This window comes from Cervus elaphus, chromosome 14, assembly GCF_910594005.1.
Source record: "Cervus elaphus chromosome 14, mCerEla1.1, whole genome shotgun sequence".
Taxonomy (NCBI): Eukaryota; Metazoa; Chordata; class Mammalia; order Artiodactyla; family Cervidae; genus Cervus; species Cervus elaphus.
In genome coordinates this window covers 17,788,511-17,811,705 of record NC_057828.1, presented here as the reverse complement: position 1 = coordinate 17,811,705, position 23,195 = coordinate 17,788,511, and the positions used below count along the sequence as shown (strand labels likewise).

General features: G+C 36.7%; 1 protein-coding gene and 1 long non-coding RNA gene across 4 annotated transcripts in view; one reads left to right on the top strand and one right to left on the bottom strand.

The window, feature by feature from the left end:
* The window catches only part of BRINP3 (BMP/retinoic acid inducible neural specific 3), a 454,878-nt gene extending 444,645 nt beyond the window's left edge, over positions 1–10,233 (bottom strand). Inside the window, exon 1 of one of the 3 annotated variants that reach the window (XM_043924282.1) lies at positions 9,929–10,233. The gene's annotated coding sequence lies outside the window, so the exon portion shown is untranslated. Of the gene's footprint in view, positions 1–6,866; positions 7,333–8,251; positions 8,344–9,928 lie in introns of those variants that run through there. The other 2 variants (XM_043924284.1, XM_043924283.1) reach the window with 2 other exon arrangements.
* A 733-nt stretch (positions 10,234–10,966) lies between these two features.
* Positions 10,967–14,426, top strand: LOC122708140. Its single transcript, XR_006345016.1, has 4 exons — positions 10,967–11,104; positions 11,555–11,613; positions 12,135–12,246; positions 12,810–14,426. It is a non-coding gene; the product is annotated as an uncharacterized LOC122708140 (long non-coding RNA).
* The last annotated feature ends 8,769 nt before the right edge of the window (positions 14,427–23,195 follow it).

The window sequence follows — 23,195 nt, the reverse complement described above, 5'->3', positions numbered from 1 at the left end:
TCTAATTAAAAAATGAGTCTTCAGCAATGGACGTTTGCTTACCTAGTTTGCCAGAGATGCTGGGATGGTCTATGTTTGCATACAGTAACTATCCTTACAGTGCCTGATGTTGGCAATATATTCAAGCTTGTGTAACTAAACTTTTTTCTAAATATGAACACCTGCTTTCCCCATCATTGCCCAATACAGAATTGTGAAAACATTTGGTATTTTCAAGGACCACTCTTGGCAATAAATTACTTTAACTGCTAAAGTAGCTCAAACTGTCTCCACATTCAGGGAGATATAAAGAACTTAAGATACTAAGTTTAAAATGAAAAGTAAAGTAAACCTATTTTTAAAAGAAATCTATATTATTTAAAAAAGTCTTTATATAAAAAGAGCCAGCCAAGTTTTGAAGAATTTTATAAGAAAGAATAAATGGGGCATTACTATATCTGATACATAGAAACTGTTGAATATAAGCTAATACCTAGCATATCATGTATATACTAGAGGTAATTTTAAGTCTTTATTGAATTTGTTACAATATTGACTCTTTTTTTTTTTATGTTTTGTTTTTTTGGCCGCCAGGAATGTGGGATACTAGCTCCCTGACCAGGGATGGAATCCACATCCACTGGAAGCTGAAGTCTTAACCACTCCCAGTAATTTTTAAAATCATACTGTCTGAACTGGCCAGGAATACCTTCTAAACAATAAACATAGGAATCAATATTGCAGGACTTATCTGAAGCCAAAATCTGGTAATAGAAAAAATTTTAATAAATATTTAATAACTGTCCAGTTCCAATGCTGAGCAAACAAATTGTTATCTTCAGCTCAGACCTTTGCAAATCTATATCTAAAAGACAGTAAAGTAAGTCAAATTGTTATCATTCTTGTGATGAAAGAATCATGTGGCCCTAGACTAAACTTTGGTTTACCTTACTGATTCAGTGTTATTGATGAGAAAGAAATATATTTAATAGTTAATCACAGTTTATGATGGAGTTGCTGTTTTTACTCTAAATCAGAATTGATTTCCTTAAAGAGACACTGTCAAGGATAGGTAGAAAAAGTTCTAATGACATGAGTGATCTTTCATATCTTCCTGGCCTACCTTCATAGATTGTAATTTGTTGCTTTGTCTTTTAAATAAGAGATGTGTTTAAATGTCCACATTTCATGGATGGATGGAAGAGCCACATGAAAACCTGTTAGAGTTGACTCTATGCGGAAACATGGGTGCTGCAAGTTATTTTTCTCCATAGTTATGTCACTTTAAACATAATTGGTGTTACTCTTTTAGCTGAAATAGAAAGCTATACATTTAAAATAATCTGTCCTTGATCTACAAGTTCTCAAATAAGCAGACAAGGTGTTGCAAAAATGTGAATGTTGGGGAGGAGCGATGTAAGACTAGAAGTTCCACTCAGAGGTGAGAAGATGCTGAAAATAAGTACTTTAGTCAAAAAAGAGGCTTCAAGAATAACTTTTTGCTTCTTAAGAAAGTGCTCAGGGTTGTTTTTCTTAGCTATGAATTTTAAGTTTCAATTCACAGAGAAGCCTGGATTCATTTCTCTTGGTGCATATTTCAAAAAAAGAAAAAGAAAAGTGTTGTTTTTGAGTGGGAAAATTTCAAAAGTGGAACAGAGTATAACTTACAAATAAAAAAAAATGCATATCCTATAAAAAAATGCTTACTTAAGACAGGTTTTGAACTCAAATTAACAAGTTGGTTAAAAACCTCATTTGAAGTGACATTAGTAATAAAAACAGAAAATATACTTTCTAATCTGTCGCTGTTGTTAAAAGATCATTGGCAATTCATTTTTATTCTAGATTATTCAATTTTGGAAACGCTAGCCTTATTTCACATTATTTGATAGTATAATATTGAAAATATTTTTATCACATGTATATAATATATTGGAACTTTGTACTCTGGTGACAGGCCTGAATGAATAATCAGAAATTCTCATTGTAAATTTAAGTAAGGCCACTCAATTTAAATGTTTTGAGTAAGCTAGACTTGGTCTGTATATTAATATATTTGGTGTTATATAAGAAAATGTTGAGAAAGTATGGGTTAATGATCTTAAAGAAGCATTTTTTTACAATTCTGTTGTGTGATTTATTCCATCTTTAATGATCTTCTGAATAATTAGATTTTGTTCATTACTATTTGAGGTGTTTACTTCTGAAAAAGACTATTCCACAATCTCTGTACATACATTTACGGGGATGATTTTTTAAAACCATTAGAAATATTGCCACACAAAGATAGGAAAGCCAGTTAAATATATTATCTATTTCAGAAACTCAGTGATTGAATTAACTTTTGTTCTATATTTACTTTGGCTACCTCAGAAGGAGCTTCTACACCCAGTATTAAGTTGCATATCTAAAAGCAGTTACAAATACTTGTATCTTAAAAGTGCATGCATATCAAAGATATTACAAATTACAAAGAACTCATGATAAGCAACCTGCATAAATAGGTGATTTTGTATTTTGATACTTGAGTGAACCCATTTAAATTTACTCCTTGATTTGTTAATCACTTTCCCAAACTGGCTTCTTTTTGAGAACATCATTTGAAATGTTTTAAAGATCATATATTTAAGTTGTGAGAGTGTTTAATGAAACTATGAAATAGTGGGTCACTATTTGACACTGAAAAACTAAAATGCATGCTTACTCAATTCTGATCTTCCCAAGGCTAGATTGTTTTTTAATGATGCAATATTCTAGAGATAGCTTTTAAAATTAACAAAATGCAAGAGTCCAGAAAAGTTAATAAAAAAAAGCTCAATCCTGATGAGGTTGGCTGATACTCACAGAAATCAGGAAGAAAAAGTCTAACTATAAGCATTCTTTCACAATAAATCTATAATGGAATTTAAATGAAACACCATTATGAGACAATAATTCTTATGTAGTAGAGAACTACAATACATTTGAATGTAATGTTAACATATTTATTAATTTAATCAATAAATGTGTATTTTATAGATTTAATTTCCTGGAACTGTAGCATGGTAGTTTCTTTATTAACTATTAAAACAAATTTGTTATGCCTTGGGTGTTTTAAAGTCATCCACATCTGAGAAAATTAGGGTTTATGCAGTAATACAAATACCCCTAAAATATAAGTTAATATAGGTTACATTGAGGAAAACTACCATTTGTAAGTCTAAATTTAAAAAATTAAAAATGTGAGAAATTATAAATTATAAGAAATAACAGAGAATATGGACGAAAAAGACTCTATAAGATTTCCTAACTATTAGATTGCGTGTCATATTTTCACATATGAATTCATGCTTTCTTGGTTAAAGGTAAACAATTAAAAATTAACACAATTATTTATGTTAAAATAAAATACCTAGCAATCCACTCAGCTCACTAAAAAGTATATTAGTTATATCTTTTAATCTTTGGGGGAAAAGAAACTGGTTAGAAAATTATCACTGTGTTTGTTTCAATTAGAGCATCTACTAGTTATTCATCATTTGCTACTTTGAATATGAAATTGAGAAATATCCCAGAACTGTTTGCATGAATACTTTATTTCAAACATAAATATAGAAGAGCTAATTCATGCTTATGAAATAGTTATCTATGGAAACTTTGTAACTGGATAGGTCGGCAAATAAGTAATTGGATATAAATATTCTTAATAACCCATCAAATATCCTTGAAATGAGAGCGATAAAAGCTTTAAAATGTTATTGATGAGGCTATTTGATGACCAGTATAAAACGCTTAGAGTGGATATTTGATATTGCTAAGAAAGAAAAAAAAAGCTGGATCAGAACTACTAGATATATTTTCAGTAAAAAGGCCATTAGTGTTCACGATTAAATTTCATCTTCAGAGAATCTTTTACTCTTTTATAGAGTGGAATAAACATCTTTACACCACCCTTTTCTTTTAAGAGTCAAGACCATCCATTAGCAATCAATGATATTAAGCACATTTCTTTTTTCTTTTGCTCTCCTTTAGAACTCATGAATTGTAAACATTAAAAACATAAAACTAAATAGCAGCACACGTAACTCTGGTCAGAGTTACACTACTAAATGTCTAAATGAAATTTGCTAAGTAATTGCTAAATTAAAACACCAGCAATGCTAGATGTCACCTAATTAATTCTGGTAAGCTGAATATGAGTTGATAAATGATAGAAATTACCAGTCTGATTTTCTCAAGTTTATTTATTATGAAAGTTGTTATATGAGAATATTTTGATCTTGCTTCAATTAAACTGAAAGAAACCAACAAGTTAATAATATAAACCTGCTAAGAAATCAGACTTTCACTAAATGACATTGAAAAGCCAGTCAAGAACAACTATTTTTGTAAAAGTGACTCTTCTCCCAGGACAGTCAGGATTAAAGTCATGGTAAATATAATGTAAGAACTAGCGTATCTTAAGGAGTAAGCTTTTCTCTTTCTAAGCTATACGATATCAAAATAAAAGAAACATTAGACACTATAAAACTCATTAGACACTATAAAAACAAACCAAGAATATTTGGTACTAATATATATATGTATTTTTTTTAAGTTGAGTCAACATTACTTCTTTCATAGAGAGTTTTATCCAGAAAACAAACCAAAAAAATCAAATGCAAATGATACCTTTTTCAAAATACATATTGTCTCCACAACGTTTATCTCTTTAAAGAATCCTTATTTAGGGTCATTTTTTTCTACAACACTCAGGTGTTTTCAACTATGTGAGAGATAAGAAATGTAAAGAGTAGCCAGAAATCTTATTAGGATCCCATTAGTGAGGCGGAACTAAAAGTTGAGGAAGGAATCTCAGATCCATCACTCTCTACTTTTCACAATGACCCACTACTAGAAGTAAAAAGAAAAATGTCAGAAGACTTCATTAGTCATAAGTCATAGTCATAATATACAAATACCTTTAGGATATTTTTAAATAAAAGATGTTTGTTCAAAAGTTGACACAGATAATCTTTACATTTCTTTTTATGTCTGAACTTTGAGCTTCTGATACTAATACTCAATTTTATAAATGATTTAAATTTTAGACACTTACTCTGGTCAGTAATTACTCATTTTGGAGATAATATCAAAAAAATCAGAGTAACAAGTAACATAGGAAACTGAAGCATAGGTTGATAAGAAAGCATCAAAGTTTTGAAGTTCTATCAGTTGAGCTCTTTGCACTTGTAGAGAGAAAAACACAAAGGCACTATCTTGAAAAGAAAGTCTATTTTATTTAAAGAACACACAAACCTAGGAGTAAGGATAATGTCATATATGCATGTATGTGTATGATACACACACACATGCACACAGACACTCTTAGAATTCCAATGGTTTCATCCTACTTAGGTTTGATTTACTTGACTATCATATACCAGTCATTCAGCATGATTAAAATCAAAATGTATTATACTTTATAAAAATGTACATTTCCATTACAATGTTGTTTATTAAGAGAAAATATCTCATCAGAAACTGAAATGGCATATTATCTGATTAAATGATAAGTGAAATCAATCATATGGTATCATGCTTATTTTATTTTAAAACATTATTAGAGCAATGCAATTTAAAATAAATGCCTCTTCACTCACCCAAAAGTGGACATACATATGTAATATAATATATAATCACGTCATGTTCACTACAATAGAACTCTAGAGGTTAAAATGCAAAAGAACTAAGGAAGTGGAATTCATTGATGAATTACTTTTTCCAGTGGAGTAAAAACTACCTCTTGCATCAAACTAAGAGAAGCACTATAACTTTGCAATTTTATGACCCAAAGTTGCAATTATCTTTCATATGTCTTCAATATGTTATCAGTGAGCCTTACAAGCAGAAAATTATTGATCAGAGATCTACATCAATAAATGTAAGCACTCAAAATATTTCCAGAGAAACATCTTAAAGAATACAATTTTTTAGAGAAGAAAAACTGTTAGAAATAAATGGAACAGTTTTAGGATTGTACCTTATTAATATTTCTTTTTGCTTCACTGTGTGGGGACTCCAGACTCCTTAAACATATTAGCATAACATAACAAAACAATATCAATAATAATAACAGAAGGTTTTCAAATTGAGTTTTAACATTTTAATTCAGACTTTTTTGGGGGGGGGTGTTGTTAAATCTGAGAGTGGAAGAAATCTGTTGGCTGGTAACATTATACATCTATAAAACTTGGAATTTTAAAAGTCTTATTTATGGGAGATTTTTCATAATGGAAAAAAATTGTTTATATTGTATTTTTCAGTTTCCAACTGGTTTCCTAAGCCCCAAGATTTCTGTACTGGGGTCAAACATAACTGACCTTAGGGCAAGCTCTTTTCTCACCGTATTTGACAACACAACCCATATCTAAAGATTTTTTTTTTTAATTAAGAAAATTACATGAAAATACCCCCCCAAAATTTCTCTCAAGTAGTCAGAATTAAATTGCTGTTTGAAGATGCCCTGAATAGCTCTCCAGCTGTCCTTTATGTATTCAGATCTGTGACCTTAACAAGAAGCAGTTTTAAGGCATTTCTGCAACTACTTCCTTCATTTGGGTTCTACATTCCTTCCTCTAACGTCTACCCTCTCCATTTGTTCCTCTCACCTTGGCCCAGTTTATGATTTCTGTAACATTGTTAGACATTTGAGTAAATGTACCTTGAACACTCAAATGAATGCATGTTAAACATTTAAATGGATTTAAACGGCTCATGAATGCAAATATTACAAAGTTATGCATCATAGCAGACCCATTTGAAAATACATATAACCCATCCCTTCAAACAGGGGGAAAAAATTGTCACGGGAGGGGTCAAACACAGGTTATCTCATTGTCAATAAAATATAGACATTCGGTTCTTACCTGCTTAACTGCATGATGATAAATCTAAATGGCACGCAAAAGGAAAAAAAGTCCCCCAAATCTGGATCATCTGTCTTCGAAGCGGCTGTGACAGTTTTAGGCACTGGTGCTTTCTTCTTTGCTTATATTTGACTGGCTAGACTATTTGTAAGCAATAGTAGGGTTATTTCGCAACCCCAGTCCCCTCTTTGCCTTTTCAAGCCTCGGGTGGGCATCTCACACCGCTGGGAACAAGCATCTCATCCTCGGAGGTAACAGCCTCCCCAGCGTTTCCTAGTCGGATTGCCGTCCGAGGGTGGTCCCTGCCCTAAAGGGCTGCTCACGTTCCTGACCTGGTGCAAAGGAGAAAGCTCTCTGGGCTCAACTCTTGGGGACTAGGGAAACAGCCATCGGAGACTTCAACTCTCAGCCCCCGGTCGGCTGCAGATCCAGCTTCTCCAGCGGCCGGCAAGCACCACCCCCTCTCGGGCGGACGCCGGAGGGGAGCGCGCCCAGCCTGGACCCTCCTACCTCGCGCCCCACTTCCAGGAAAGGGGGACAGACACAGAAAATCCTAACTCGCAAGTGGGGGTAATAGAAGCTGAAAGACTTCTAATCCCTGCGGTTTGCTTTACACTTCCCTTCCAACCTCTGGCTCCAAGTTGACAGCCAACTCCTTTCCGCCACCCCTCCCGCCCGCCAGATCCCCGCGAGTTGGCGAAGCAGGAGAGGGTGTGACGGTCAGCCACACTTTCCCACAGAGCCCGAGAAGTCAGCTAGCTCTTCTAAACCCAGCTAAGCGGACGGATGCAGAGGGCGACTTTTTTTTTTTTTTTTTCTTTTTGAGTCAGGCATGCTGGAGAGCCGTCAAATCTTAATCTTAGTCACAGCTCATCAAAAATAATAATAAAAAATAAATAGAAACGCAGATGGGAGCGGATGAGGAATTCTCATACCAAATCTGGCCTCTCGCACAGAAGAGCGGTTTTGCTCAAAAGCGGCGGGAGGAAGGCTGGAAATGGAGCGGGAAGTAAGGAGGTACCCCTGGCGCGCGCCCCGCTTCGGGGCTGTGATGCCCACGCCGGGCGCACGTTCGCCGCAGGGGCCGAGGGCCGAGGCTGCGCCTGCGGGGCGGGCGGGGCGCGGGGTACCGTCCCCACCCGGGCGAGTCATCCCCACTCCCGGCGCCCAGCCCGGGCAGCCTGGTCCACCCAGCCCCGTGTCCTCCGCGCCCCCCGGAGCCCAGGTAGCTTAGGCGTTGCCACGAGCTGCGGAGAAACCTCCAGGCGAGTCGCCTGTTGCTACCCCACCCGGCGAAAGTGCCTTTGGCCGCGCGAGCCTGCTAGACGCACACCTCCCCTCCACCAACTTGAGTTTCAGGTTATGATACAGGAAAACGCACTTACCTAGGTACCTTACGTCTGTGCCTTACTGGGGGTAGACTAGGTTAAGAAGCAAAGATCTGACTGCACTGAAAGTTGGATTTTTTTTTTCCTTCCCTCCCTCCACTCCTGCGCAACAGCAGCTGTCCTCCAAAGAGGATGTTTGAATGGGTGAATTATGCTAAGCTCTCCTTTCTTCAGCTCAAGTCTCGGACGCCGATGGCACTTGTCTGGCAGAACGACCTGGCTGGGAAGGAGACCAGGTAGAAACTAGTGACGGGTGAGGGGCGCCAAGAGGTGCGGACCACAGGCAGCCCCGTTTTCTCGCTGTGAGCCAGGGGGGGGGAAGCCCTTGAATCCGAGACTGGGGGATGGGCTGTCGCTGCAGCTGGAGTACTTTTCTGTCTGGAAGCTAAAAGGGCTCTTGAATTTTAAAAAACCCATTACTTAGGTTGTCGAGTCAGTCATCAATGACGACAGAAATAGTTCTTTCCGAGAATTTTTTTTTTTTTTAAAGGAAGAAAGAAAAGAAAGAAGGGGGAGAAAAGACTTGAAAAATAGGTTTTCACCTCTATCCATCAGAAATGTAGAAACCAACAACTTGTTTTTATGGGGGGGAGGGATTCACAGAGGGGGAAAAATACGTATGCATTAGAGATGACTAATGATACATCAGGTTTGGCATTAAATAAATACTGTGTCCTTGTCAATGTGTGAAGTAAAAGCTGAGATTTAAATGTTTCAACACAGCTATACTTAAAAGGGAAGTGGTAATCATAACTGTCAGTTAAGCCCATAAAAATGCTCATAAAAGTGAAAAAAAAAAAACCACTGACATATCAACATCCTTGTTAAAAATGAGTCTAGGGGTTGAACAAGTGTGAAGAGTGAGGCAATTAATTTTTCATATAAAGCCTGTCCCTGAATTTCAGTGATTAGAACCAATAAAATGAGTGCTTTCTTCTGATAGTTCTGTTGCTCTGAAATGAGCACTCTGTCCAATTAACTGTTCACTGGGTAAATTCACAAAATCGAAAATGTACTCCCAAGTGTGATGCCTGAATTTAAATACAACACCCAAAATAATGTGCTCATGTGTGATTTGGGATGTTGTTTAAAAAAAAAAAAAATGGTACTCTCAAAACTCACACTCTTCTTGTTACCATACAGTGGATTTTAGTGCTTGATATCCTGCTGAACCCATAAAAATACACTTTAGGAAAGTACCCCCTAGTCATGTAATTGCTTACAATGAGCAAATAGTGACCTGAACAACCTTCTAAAGATCAGGAACTAGTGAACTTTCTCGGACCCTGAGATTGTCAGCAGGTCTGTTTTAAGCTCACTCTTAGATAAAAATATAAAATTTGATCTTTCAAATGGTGCAAGAATATGTGCCAAGAAGCTTTGGGGGGGGGGGGGGCTGTGGGGGGGGGGATGGTTAATGTTTCCTATAACCTGAACATAAATGAGGGCAGAAATAAATAAAGAATGGAAAAGGGGATGGGGTGATTCATTACATGGGCTATATCATAGTAGCACAATTCCAACGAACATACTAATTAATCAACAGGGTCACTTAAATCTTTGAGTTCTGAAAGTGACAAAAATGTAAGACATGAGACATTTTTTAAACACACAGGCTTATTATAAATAACACTAGCAATAAGTTTCTAATCACATATGAAGAGAAGAACTTACCAGAGGAAATTTCAGGAAGCAAGATGACTGTGAGAAAAATACATCCAGGATTCCAACAGATATTCCATGATCTTCCAAAGCAAGGTAGAGTGATGAGCTTCAGGCTGGTGGAACTTTGAAATAATCAGCAATTCCTGGTGGCATGTAACCAAGCAAAAACCAGTTACACGGAAAGCCAGGAAGCCCCAAGGAAGGGAGGCAAAATGTGAAAGAGGTGCCTTTTATTGCGGGGGGGTGGGGGCTGGTGAGAAACGGGAGGAGGGAGGCTTATTTGTGGTGATCCTTAGGCAGGCAAAGTGAAAATTTACCGACTGTACAGCCCCAGACAGTGGGGGAAAATAGAAGCTGTGTAACCCCAGAGACCAGAAGGTGGACTACAGATAAATCTGCGAAGAGAAGTAAAAAGATGTGTTGAAGACAGCGAGATAAAGAGAGAACTAGTGAGCGAAGCTGTAGTCATCCTGATAGATAGAGCAGCAAGAGTGATTTAGTCTGCTGGGGAGGATCCAATGAGAATTCAAGAGGGCACCGCTTCGGAAATCCTGCTTAGATCTTCCCTCTCTCAGTTCTTTAAGAGTTACCTGCGCTGGGAACATATTATTAGGATTAACAGTATTCCATCAGTGCACTCCACTAGGATCTCCCTTTCCTTCCCTCGCAGCAACGGAGGGAGGCGTAGTAAGGAAGCCCAACTCCACCGAGCCCCCCAGATAAACCCCTGTGTTCACTTTAGGATGGCCGGATCCTCGGGGGTTGGCCTGGGGGACTGAAGATGCGGAGGAGGCCGGGTCTCCCGGGCGCTTTCGGGGGCGCAGGGCCGGGAGGCGTAGGCAGGGGACCGGGGAACCGCGGCTGGAAGCGGCGGCGACGGCGGCAGAAGCCCTCCCAGGTCCTGCTTCCTTGGCGAATCCTGCTTCCCCGGGACTCCAAGCAATGGACTTCCATCGGGAACCTCAGCTCCAAATGCCTCACTTTAGCAGCTAGAGCTTTGGAGGGTCTGAGGATCGTCCCTGTCCCTGGGGGGGAGCGGGTGACAGGCTGCGAGTCACCCGCGCCCCCTCTGATTCCTGCACTGTTAACGGAGGGAGAGTGAGTCAGAAATGGCTTTGCTGCCGAATGCATTATCTGGCCATGTTCATAGCCCGGTACCGCACAAACGATCGCCTGATCGATCGGGTAAGACAATCTTGACTCCTCTTCCCCTTTCCTCTACCGCCCCATCGCTTCTCCAAACCCAAACCCCGAGCCCAAATCCCAGCTTCTCTCTCTCTCTCTCTCATTCAGGAACTTCCCTTTTCTATTTGAAACCTATTTCCCCCGGGGAACTGCTTGTGTGACTGAGGGGCTGGTGATTCTCTTTGCAGATGATTTAGATTTTGGCAGTAAAACGCACCCCCATGCCACCCCCCCCACACACACACCCTCCTTAGAGAGGTTCCCTCCGTGCCCCAGGGGTTCACTCTCAGCGCTAGGGTCTGGGTAAAGAGCGCCGTGGGAGTCTTTTGCCCTCTATCTTCCGCCGGACCCCGAAGCTTGAGCATTATTCGCTTCTCTTTTCTTTCTTTTCTTTTTTTTTTTTTTTAAGAAATAAGAGGGAAAGGTAGAGTGGAAATTGATTTCTTGCAGAGACGGAGGCGCCAAATGAAAGAGGGAATAAACATTTGCCCTGGATAAAAATGTTCTTGGTAAGTAATCTTATTTTCTGCGGTTGAAAAGGAAACACATTGCTTCTCACTGCCCCATCCCCCACTCCATTCATTTATTTGCTCTCTGTATGTAAATCACGAGCCGGGTCAGTGGAATTTTTCTTTTCCTTCTTCCTAGGAGAGTAGGAGCTTGTAAGGATGAATTTGAAGTAAAGGGGCTTGAAGAAGGCAGTGTGAAGGCTGTGAGGTCCTAAATTTCCTGCATTCAAAGTACAAACTCAGATAAAGCTGATGCGTGCTTGCTTGCTAAATGAGTAGTTAAATATCTCCCTGATTTCTTACTGAAATTTTCCTTTCTGAAAATAAAGAAAATAGTTTGGGGTCTGTGCCTATGCTTTTCATATACCTTTACCATGTTCTAAATATAATATTGTCTCAGTTTCAGAAATAATGTGAATCCCCCCCCCCTTTTTGGGGGGGACAGGAAGGATGAAGTCATAGAAATGTTTTACAAATGTGTGCACTTTCCTTCCATTCTTGCACCGGATATAAACTTACTGGTCCAGAGTAGGCTTTTGCATGTCCTGGTGATACCTGTGAATTCATCCAGTCCTCTGGCTTTCCTGGGTCTACAGCACCCCCAGCCTGCACAGACTCCTGCGTGGAGAATGGGTAGGTGGAGGAGCGGGAGGAGCCAAAGGCTTGATTGTGTTGACATCATGTGTCACTAGGTGCTAGGAATCACAAAGCTTGCAAATTGTGTGAACTCGGTTTTGCTAGTGTAAACTGACCACTTTGGAGATGAATACTTAAAGGACACCTGCTCTAAAAGAAATTGTTGCCATTTTGAGTTCAAGAACATGATTTATTGGTGAACTATTCATATTCACTTTTTCCTCCATTTTTATCATTCTTCCCACTGTAAACTCCTTATCCTCAGTTTTAATGATAATGGATTATTTAACTGTCACAAAATGTAGTCCTGATACAAACAGACTGTCCTTAACCTCATCTGAAATAACTGATCTTAAAAATTCCATGGATGAGAGAGTAAAAATAGACTTTATTTCTGATCATCGATTTTCTAGAAGTTGCTAGGGTAAAATCCCAGAAGAACCAAGCGGGTGTGCACATGTGCAAATCCGTAGCTGTCATTACTATCAAAATAGGAAAGGGAAAAAAAATTTTTTTCACTAAGGACATATTTGTATAACTCTTTTTCTTTCTCTCCTCAGGCTGTATTCCATTACTAATGATGTCCTAAAGCAGAAGGTTTCCTTCAGTCATCTGAATTTACCAAAAGGATGATTTCTGTGCATGTTTTAGACACATGTGGCAAGGGAGGTTGGCGATCCACCCCAGTAGGATGACTATCCTGAATTACATTTATTACAAACACAAACCTAGCAGTTGTGGTTTGAAAGAGCATACTTTTTATATAAAAATTGCAATATGTTGTTCAAACCTATTTAAGTTGTTATTCAAGGAAATAGAATTATTTATTGAGAACCCAACTTAAATTAGAAAAGTAACATTAACATTTTTAGCACATATGTGAAATAAATGTGAGGTTGATATTCTTTTAAATATTTAGAGGAAAAAAAATAGGACAGGGTGAAAAAATACTGTGACCCATGGTTCTTTAACTTTAAAAGAGTTTACAGCACTTAGATATCAATACATAATATGAATATTTTAACATTACATTAGATCATATGATTATATTTGATCAACCTCCAAATAGAGCTGTCTCCTAACTGGTTTTTACCTAAGTGCAAGAAAGTTTGAGCTTAGACCTTACTCAGAAGTTGTGCATTTTATTTTTATGTTGAGATTGTCTTTTCCTGGGTAATCTTCACACACATCTGCAGTTGGTATTTTAGCCAATTTTTGTTACTGGTAATGTTTTTGTCTGTTATTCTGGCTCCATCTTTTTAAGTATATGGGTATCACCTAATATATTTCTTACCTATTAATCCACTAAAATTTCTAACACAAGGCAACATTCAAGACATGTTGAATTAGAGAAATTATGAAGCAATTTGCTTGTGAAGAAAAGTGTCAATATACTTCAGATTATTTTAACCTAAAATAAATGTGTAACAAAAATGGGTTATAATGAGATAAGTACAGTCAAACTGTTCCTTGTATACATACGTAACACTCACATTTATACATATATAGTTGCCCTCATTACAATGTTTAAATTTATTCATTTTAGTCTTTGTTATAGGCTTATTTTGATTTCAGAGTTTTCTCTTTGAAAGTGTCTAAAACTTCTTAAATAACTAAATGTGAAAGCATCTTCATGTCTTATTTCATGAGACTGTAATGAAGCAGGACCTTCAGAGGCTTTCCCAGAACAGACCCACACACATGTCCTCCACCTGCCTTTGTAGAAAAACTTTAGTCAAGGACTAAAGTTCATCAGAGGAGTGAGAATATGCAGAAAGAAAGAAAAACAGTCAAGCATGACAAACTAATACTTTAGCCATTAAACAAAGTCAAGGACCTTAGGTCCTCCTCAAAGGTTGTAGATAATATTCTAAACTATGTCCTTTGAGCTGTTTTACAGATACTGAATCCCCCACCAGGGGGAAGTAGTTTCTGTTGTCTGCCCATAGGCAGGGAGACCTCCAGACACATTGGAACCAGAAGGCTGATGATATTGACTCCCAGTCACCTCACTATCAACCAATCGGAAGAATGAACACAAGCTGATTATGCCCTGCTCCTTGAATACTTAAATAAGACTCCTCACTACCCCCATGGTAGGACACATGATCTCAAGGGCATTGGCCCTCTGTGGCCCTCTGTGCTTGGCAAAAAAATAAAGCTATTTCTATTTCACCCCAAACTTGTCTGGTTTACTCCAGCACCATTGTGCAGAGGCCAAATTTCAGAAACAAGGTCGATATGCTGCTAAATAAACTGACCAGTATATTCACATCTCAGAAAAAGTAAATGGAACTTGAAGGAGTATTAAAGATAGCTTAGTCACTTTCATTATGATGAAAAAATTGAGAACCAGAGAAATTAAGTCATTAGTGTAATCATACACCAGCTACTAACCCAGGGAATTTTAAATATAGCTTTCCTAACTTCTTAGCTAGTATTATTCTGAATCAATTAAATTCTATTACTACTTGCTAAACAAGTAGTGTTTTTGAAATTGGGCTAAACAATAAATGAAAGAGAGAGAAAGTACTGTAAAGATGAATAAATTGCAGTCTTCTCCGAGCTTATTTTGTTGCTAACACTCTTTATTGTAGAATTTTTTTTCTTTTTCTGCTGTGTTTTAGCCTCTCCTTTTCCTTCCATCCCTGTCCCCAAAGACTGGGGAATATTTCCTGATGTAATTTTACTTCCTCAGGAAAGATTCTCAGTGTTCTGTTTGTATGTGTATTGGGTTGTTCACTAGACTATGTTCAACTACACAATACAACCTTAAAATGTAGATAATTTCAATCACCTGCAACATCATTTTCCATCATGTCACCTCTATTTTCTACATTTTTAAATTTCCTGCCAATATAAAAAATAGGATTGTATGAAGAGGAAAGACAGGATCTCAAAATAAACCATTTAATTAGACCCTGACTTACCTCAGAAATAAAAAACTCACACACATGCAGACACTATGAAATAAATGCAGAAGTTAAGACAGTGCATTGTAATGAAGACATTATGTTAAAAAAATTTCCATTAAAAAAGTTCTGTCTTTATTAGGAGAAAAGCTGCAAGACTTTAGCCATTTAGAGGGTGTTCAGTTTTCTGCAGTGGTTGAAGCCATATCAGTCTTCTTCATTCTTTCATATATGTCAATATTTGAGTGTTACACATAAGCCGTAAGTTTTGGTAATGACAAACATAAAAGACAAACAACAACATGAAAATCCATGGGAGTTATTATTACTTCGGAAGAGGTATCATTCCTGGATTAAACAAAACAGGAATAGAACCAAATTTAAACATTATGATGTGCTCTCTAGTAGAAAGTTAAAATTTTACACTAACTTAGAATATTCCAAACGATGAAACCCATATTAAGAAGAATTCATATTGGTTATTTTATGTCTTAAATTTTGAAAAAATCCACACTAATTCAAAACCTATGCGTTGACAAATAAAAATGTGCAATTGTTAAAGGAAAACATCAGTTCATAGAATTCTTTTGAAAGCCTTCTATAAACCTCTTTACATAAATTATCTCAATATCAAGCTGTGTGATTTTATTATAAGCATTCCATATATGACGTGACAGTCTCAAAGAGCTTAATTAATTTGGCAAACTCAGTAGAAGGACCAGAAGTGAAAGTCAAGGGGATACACAGTTTTGAGCCATTAGCCTGCTGTGGCCCCCTTTGCCTGGCAAAGTAATAAAGCTATCCTTTTCTCCTTAAAAAAACAATTAAGTCCATTTTTATGACTTCATAGTCTCATTCGATTTCCACTGTACTTTTCAATCATCTATATAATACTGGGATATAGAAGCACTCTGGGAAGATTTGTTAAGTAGTGTTTGTATTGTTGTATGTGTTTTTGTGTGACTGATATTGTCTTCACATGCACATCATGGAATTAAGAGCCTAACCTATTTCAATCACATACTGCCTACTATCAGTTCCATGAAGAGGAAACAGTTATTGTATTTTTCCATTATTTATTCTTAACTCACTTTCTTTGTGAACTAGTATAGGATCCTAAACAGAAAAGAAGCTGAGTAAGTATTTAGTTAGTAGATGAATTTAAGTACTTTGCCAAACTTTCCCTCTTTAACATTCATATAAAGGCTTACTATATTTAATTTTTATCCAACATTTAGAAATATTGTTACCAAATGACAGCACTCTTCAAAATATTTTCAGAATATTCAACATATATTAGGCCTAGTAAACCATGCTGACAATGATGACTCTTGGCTTTAACATGGCACTTTATGTTTTTAAAGATACATATTAGCCACCATATAATTTAATCCTCTCACCATGTTGTGACTTAAAACATTTTGTTGATTTGAAAATTAGGAAAATGAAATCTGAGAAGATTGAAGAATCATTACTAATTAATAAAAGAAATACTTGAGTTACTTTTTAACTGTATTCCATTTTCTAATTTGCCAGAGAAAATAAATATAACAATACATCAAAATATGTGTTAATTTTTTAATAAATTATTTATGCAAGTTTAATATGCTTATGAAAGAAGGAAATGTTTCTGATGTTATGAGCTGCCTTACAAAGCTATCAGTTTATATAACATTTTGTTAAAATTTTGAAATTAACCATAATAATAATGACAATCACTAAATTCTTTGTACTATCAAAATTTATTCATGAGTGTAGTGATCAAAGTATCTTCATTGACATAGTGATCCTATGGATTAATGCAACGTCAGCTAACATGTATAAACTTGCATAATTTTTGAAGGAATTTACAAAAATAAATAATTTTGAAAACAATCAAGGAAATAATCACATACAACTTTCTTATAATCCTTTCTTGTATCTGGATTTCAGTAGCTATTCAGTATGGCAAAAATAATAATAATAGCCACTCCCATGAGTTTCCACATTCTAATTCCTAGCATGTGTAACTAGGTTTATCTAGTATGGTCAAAAGAAACTGCCAATTTCAAAAGGTTAAGGACCTTGAGAAGCAGAGAGAAGCCTAGATGAACTGGGTCTGCCTAATGTAACCACAAGCATCTTTACAAGAGAAAGACAGAAGGATGGAGCCAGAGAAAGAGATGTGACCCAGAAGCAGATGGAGTGACGGGGGATTACCGTAACTAAGGAATTCAGGCAGAGGACCCTCTAGAAGCTGGAAAAGGGGAAGACACAGACTCTTCCCTAGACCTTCCAGAGGAAATGAAGCCTTGCTGACCCACTTTAGATTTCTGTCCTCAGAACTAGAATAAATTTGTGTTGTTTTAAGACACTATGTATTTGTGATAATTTACAACAGCAGCAATAAGATTCTGAGTCAGTCAGCAAAGAGTTCAAAGATAAGCAGCAAGTTGTTTCCTTTAGAGGACCTTTGATTTCACAGCAAATTCTTGCTTTGTGGCCAATCCATTCCTCCAGGTACTGAATTATTTGAAGAGCCAAGTTGATTCTTCCAACTTGGTTATGTAAGGAATGGATAGAAACCAGGATGTTGAGGACTAGACAAAGCACTATTTTCCAAGAATAAACTAACAATTTAAAAGCTTATAACATTACATAGTTCTATTCATTTAGAATCTATTACTTGGTATAGTTTTATTCAACCCATATTGATTTGTTTTTTAAAATGCAGATATAGGTGTAATTGGAGATTATATGAAAAATGTATGATATGAAGAAAAAGCACAATAAGATTAAGTGCAAAAGCCAGTGGAAATTAGCAAAATATTAGAAGAAATCTGATATCTAAAATGAGACCACAAGAGAATGACTGACAGGGAGTGGGAGGATTTTTATTTTCATGAAAAAATTGATATGAAGCAATTTGATCATTTTTTCTTCTCCTTTTATTTTGTACAGTACTGCAATCAAGAAAAGAAACTGAACATTTACTTAGTTAGGATGCATCATTAATTTTAGTGTCTCATGAACTCCTAAGGCCTATCACCTTTTAATGAAAATAGAAAGAAACTAAACTACTTTATTGTCAATTCTCTTGGTACTTCAAAATCTTTCTAATACTTGTACTTCCTATTCTGACAAAAATACATACCTTGTAGGAGGATGAAAAACAATCCCTCACATTGATCATGGAGTTTTGTCTCTGAGGAGAAAATATGAATTTACAGACAAAAGCAATTTCAAAAGACTATATAAGATGAATTCATTTCACATCTATAGAAGGAGACAAAGCCTAAAAGTCAATTCAACAAATATCTATCAAGTATTTATTCAACACTTATTTACTGGTGGTTTTATGCAAGCAGCAAGTTTCTAAACATTATAAAGATATAAAAATAAGTAAGTTATAGCTTTTATGTCCTAGGAGGAGGATAAGGGGAGTAAACTGACAAATATAAAAGGTCTTTTTTTGACTCCATTCTATACTCTATTCACATAATCAATCATCCTTTTATCAAGAGACAAAATATATATATTGATTGCCATCCAAAAGCCAAGCACTTCTGAAAATAATGTATGGAATAAGATGACCAAAGTCATGGACCCCAAGTATCTTACAAATATTGACATTATCACAACATCAACAGCAAAAGAAAATAACAAACCTAGAGTTGAATAATTCCTGGTGTCTTTAGCTGAGGCATGAATGAGCTGCCTTCAGCAATATGTGCTTCATTCATTTATATTATTTAATAGCTTATGGAAGCATGTAAGTTTGTTACTTACTGAAGTTTGTTAACTATTGTCTGTACTTGTTGGGAGGAAGAGTTTCCTTAGAGTTTGAGTCAACAGTTTCAGGAGGATGGATGTTTTTTATACTATAAATTTAAATTGGGAGTTAACAATTTCAGTATCTTGTTGTTCAATTAAAATTTGAATTCTTTGCTCACACATCATTCAGTCAGCAGGATGAATGTGGTGATCTGATACACAATGATTAGGAACGCAGATGCCTTCCATCTCTGACCCAGTGTCCCTCTAAGTCCTTAGATGCTCTTTATTCACTTGGTAAATGTGGGAAAGAGAAATTGTGAAAGATCACTTAGATTTCATGGGCCAGACTTAGAAGTGGCTCATGTCACTTATATTTACACCCCATTGACCAAAACAGTTCTTATGACCATGTCTGACTGCAAAGGAATGGTAAAGTGAAGTCAAACTTTGTGCCTAGGAAGAAGAAAAGACCATGGACAGCTATATGCTGCATTGATATTCTCAAACCACAGCATTCTGATATGTGGCTATAGCATCAGACCATCCCTTCATCTCTGCAGAGCAGAGATTTCAACTTTGCTTGTGGTAAAGAATCTGCCTGCAATGCAGGAGACTTGGGTTCAATCCCTGGATCAGAGAAGATCCCATGGAGAAGGAAATAGCAACCTACTCCATTATTCTTGCCCGGAGCACTCCATGGGCAGAGGAGCCTTGTGGGCTACAGTCCATAGGGTTACAAAAAATTGGACAGGACTGAGTGACTAACATTCTCACTTTCACTTTGTAGGATGGAATTAGATGAAGGAGTTTTGTGAGTGATACCCTGCTGGGTAACAGGAGAAATTCCAGTCCTTGTCAGCATCTAGAATGGGCTCTGCACATGGTTTGTGCTTAATAAATGTTTACTAATAAATTACTAATGTTTGCCTATGGTCTTGGAGGCTCCCATAAAATACTCCTGTGCCCAAATTTGGCATTCAACTGTGAATCTAAACACAGATTTAGACTTTTTACAAAAGTAAACTCAAAATAGATCACAGACCTAAATCTAAAATGGAAAACCCAATGCTCCTAGAAAATAATATAGGAGAAATCTTGACCTTGACTTTGAAAATGATGCATTAGCTACAGCACCAAAAGCACAACTTATAAAAGAAAAAAAAAATGATAAGCTGTACTTCATTAAAACTAAAAACTTTTGCTACGCAAAAGACACTATTAAAATAACGGAAAGACACAGCACGGACTCAGAGAAAATATTTGCAAAAGACATATCTGATAAAGGATTGGTATTGAAAATAGACAAATAACTCAATAGTAAGAAAAAATAAAAAGTTTTGGGAAAAGATCTAAACAGAGACCTCATTAAAAATTTACAGATGACAAATAAGTAGAAGAAAAGATGCTCAACAGCCTGTGTCCCTAGGACATTGCAAATTTAAAAGGCAATAAAACGACACTGCACACTTACTAGAATGACTAAAATCCAAAAAAAGGAAAACTAACAATAGCAAATGGTCAGAGGATGTGGAACAACAGGAAATCTTATTTATTGCTATTTTGGAAGAAAGTTTGGCAGGTTTTTATAAAGCTAAATATATTATTATATGATTCATCAACAGAACTCCTTGCTATTTACCCAAATGAGGTAGAAAAGTATGTCCACAGAAATACCTGCAGTTTTATTTTTAGTTGCCCCAAATTGGAAGCAACCAAGTCATCCTTCAGAAGAAAAATGGATAAATAAGCTGTGGAACATCTGCACAGTACACTATTATCCAATGATTAAAATAAGTGCACTACCAAGCCATAAAGGGACATAGAGGAACCTTTAATTCATATCGCTTAGTGAAAGAAGCCAATCTGAAAAGGCTATGAACTGTAAGATTTGAACTACATGACATTTTGGAAAAAGTAAAACTACAGAGACAGTAAAAGAATTAGTGATTGATTAGTGGCTGATTTTTATTGGTAGAGGTACTGGGGAGGGTGGAATAAATCAATGGAGCACACGGGATGTCAATCTCAAATCAATGGTCAGTGCTTCCAGGACAAAACAATAACTGACCTTCCTTCAATATCTGTGGTCGCTGCATTTCAGTCTTTTTTTTTTTTTTTTTAGTTTATTCTTATCATCTTGAACTTTTAAAGTTAAAATCTCCAAGATACAGTCCTTGAACTTTTTCACATTTATGTCTACACTCAGTCTCTTGGAGAATTCACTCATTTCCATGGCATCCCAATATCATCTGTCTACTGAATACTCTCATGTTGATATTTTCACAATGATCCTTTGCCTTAGACTGTCCAGAGTCTACACAAATTCCTATTTAACAACTTCACTTGGGAGTAGAGTTATCATGCTAAATTTAACATGTCCAAAATTCTCCTCTTGGACTCCAACATTTCCTCAAACTGATTCTACCTAAGTTCTTCTCCGACTCAATGAACAACAATCCATCTTTGCAGATAGGAAAAAGAGAGATAGAGAGATCTTTGACTTCTCTCTTTCTCACAGAGCTCCTTTTCAAAGAATCAAAAACCATCTTGACCCTACCTAGAAAATATAACCAGCAATCAACTACTTCTGACCTCTTTCCTTGCTAATATCCTAGCCCAAACCACCAACTATTTCTAACCTGATTTACTGTAAGAGTATCTTCTTTGCTCTGTCTCCCCATTACCATTTCTCTTTATACTTAACACAACAAATACTATAATTCTGTTAAAATGAAAATTAATCATGTAACTCCTTTGCTAAAAGTAAGCATTAAGTTCCTATTTATCTAGAACAAATACCAAAACAATTACCATGGATCCAAAGACCCTAAAAGATCAAATCTTTCTTTATCCTCTAGTCTGTTATGACTGTACCCTTATCCACTCTCTTCCAGCCATCTTGGCTTCTTTGCAGAAACTGCAACACATGTTCCTTCCTTGGCCATCATACTGAAAAGAATTCATATTTTATACTTGTCTGATCCCAATTCCAGGCCTCACTGGGTTCCAAAGCAGTTGTTCAGTATGAACTCCCTCTGGAAAAGCTGGATATTCTCCATGATGTACATAATTCATGAGAAACAAGGTGAAATACCAGACCATCTTACCTGTCCCCTGAGAAACCTGTATTCAGGTCAAGATTCAACAGTTAGAACCAGACATGGAAAAACAGAATGGTTTAAAATTGGGAAATGAGTACATTAAGGCTATCAACTGTCACCCTGCTTATTTAACTTCTACACAGAGTACATCATGCTAAATGCCAGGCTAGATGAATCACAAACAGTAATAAAGATTTCCAGGAGAAATACCAACAACCACAGATATGCAGATGATGGCTCTCCAATGGCAGAAAGAGAAGAGGAACTTAAAAAATCTCTTGATGAGGGTGAAAGAAGAGAGAGAAAAAGTTGGTTTAAAACTCAACCATCAAAAGACAAAGATCATGGCATCCAGTCCCATCACTTCATGGCAAACAGATGGGGAAAAGTGAAAAAAGTGACGTATTTTCTCTTCTCTTCTTGGGTTCCAAAATCACTGTAGACTGTGAGTACAGCCATGAAATTAAAAGATGTTTGCTCCATGGAAGGAAACCTATGAAAAACTTAGACGGTGTTTAAGCAGAGACATCACTTTGCTAATAAAGGTCTGTATAGTCAAAGCTATGGCTTTTCAAGTAGTCATGTATGGATGTGAGAGTTGGACCATAAAGAAGGCTGAGAGCTGAAGAATTGATGCTTTCAAATTGTGCTGAAGAAGACTCTTGAGAGTCTCTCAAACAGCAAGGGGATCAAACCAGTCAATCCTAAAGAAAATCAATATGGAATATTCATTGGAAGGACTGATGTTGAAGCTGAAGCTCCAGTACTTTGGCCACCTGATGTGAAGAGCTGGCTCACTGGGAAAGATGCTGATGCTGGGAAAGTTTGAAGGCAAAAGGAGAAGGGGACAGCAGAGGATGAGTTGGTTAGATAGCATCACCGATTCAATGGACATGAGTTTGAGCAAACTCCAAGAGACAATGGAGGACAGGAAAGCCTGGCATGCTTCAATCTATGGGGTCACAAAGAGTCAGATATGATTTAATGACTAAACAACAAACGGCAACAACTCCTTCAGGTCTCTTTTCTTTCCAAAATGCCACAGTGCAATCCTTCCTGTATTGTGGATAGCACCCTTGAAAGTTGCTCTCTTCCAAAATTCCAGGAGAAAAGTGAGCAGAAATGTTTCTCCTCTAATTCTCTCTTTCTAATTATCTCTATTCACACCCAGACTCCA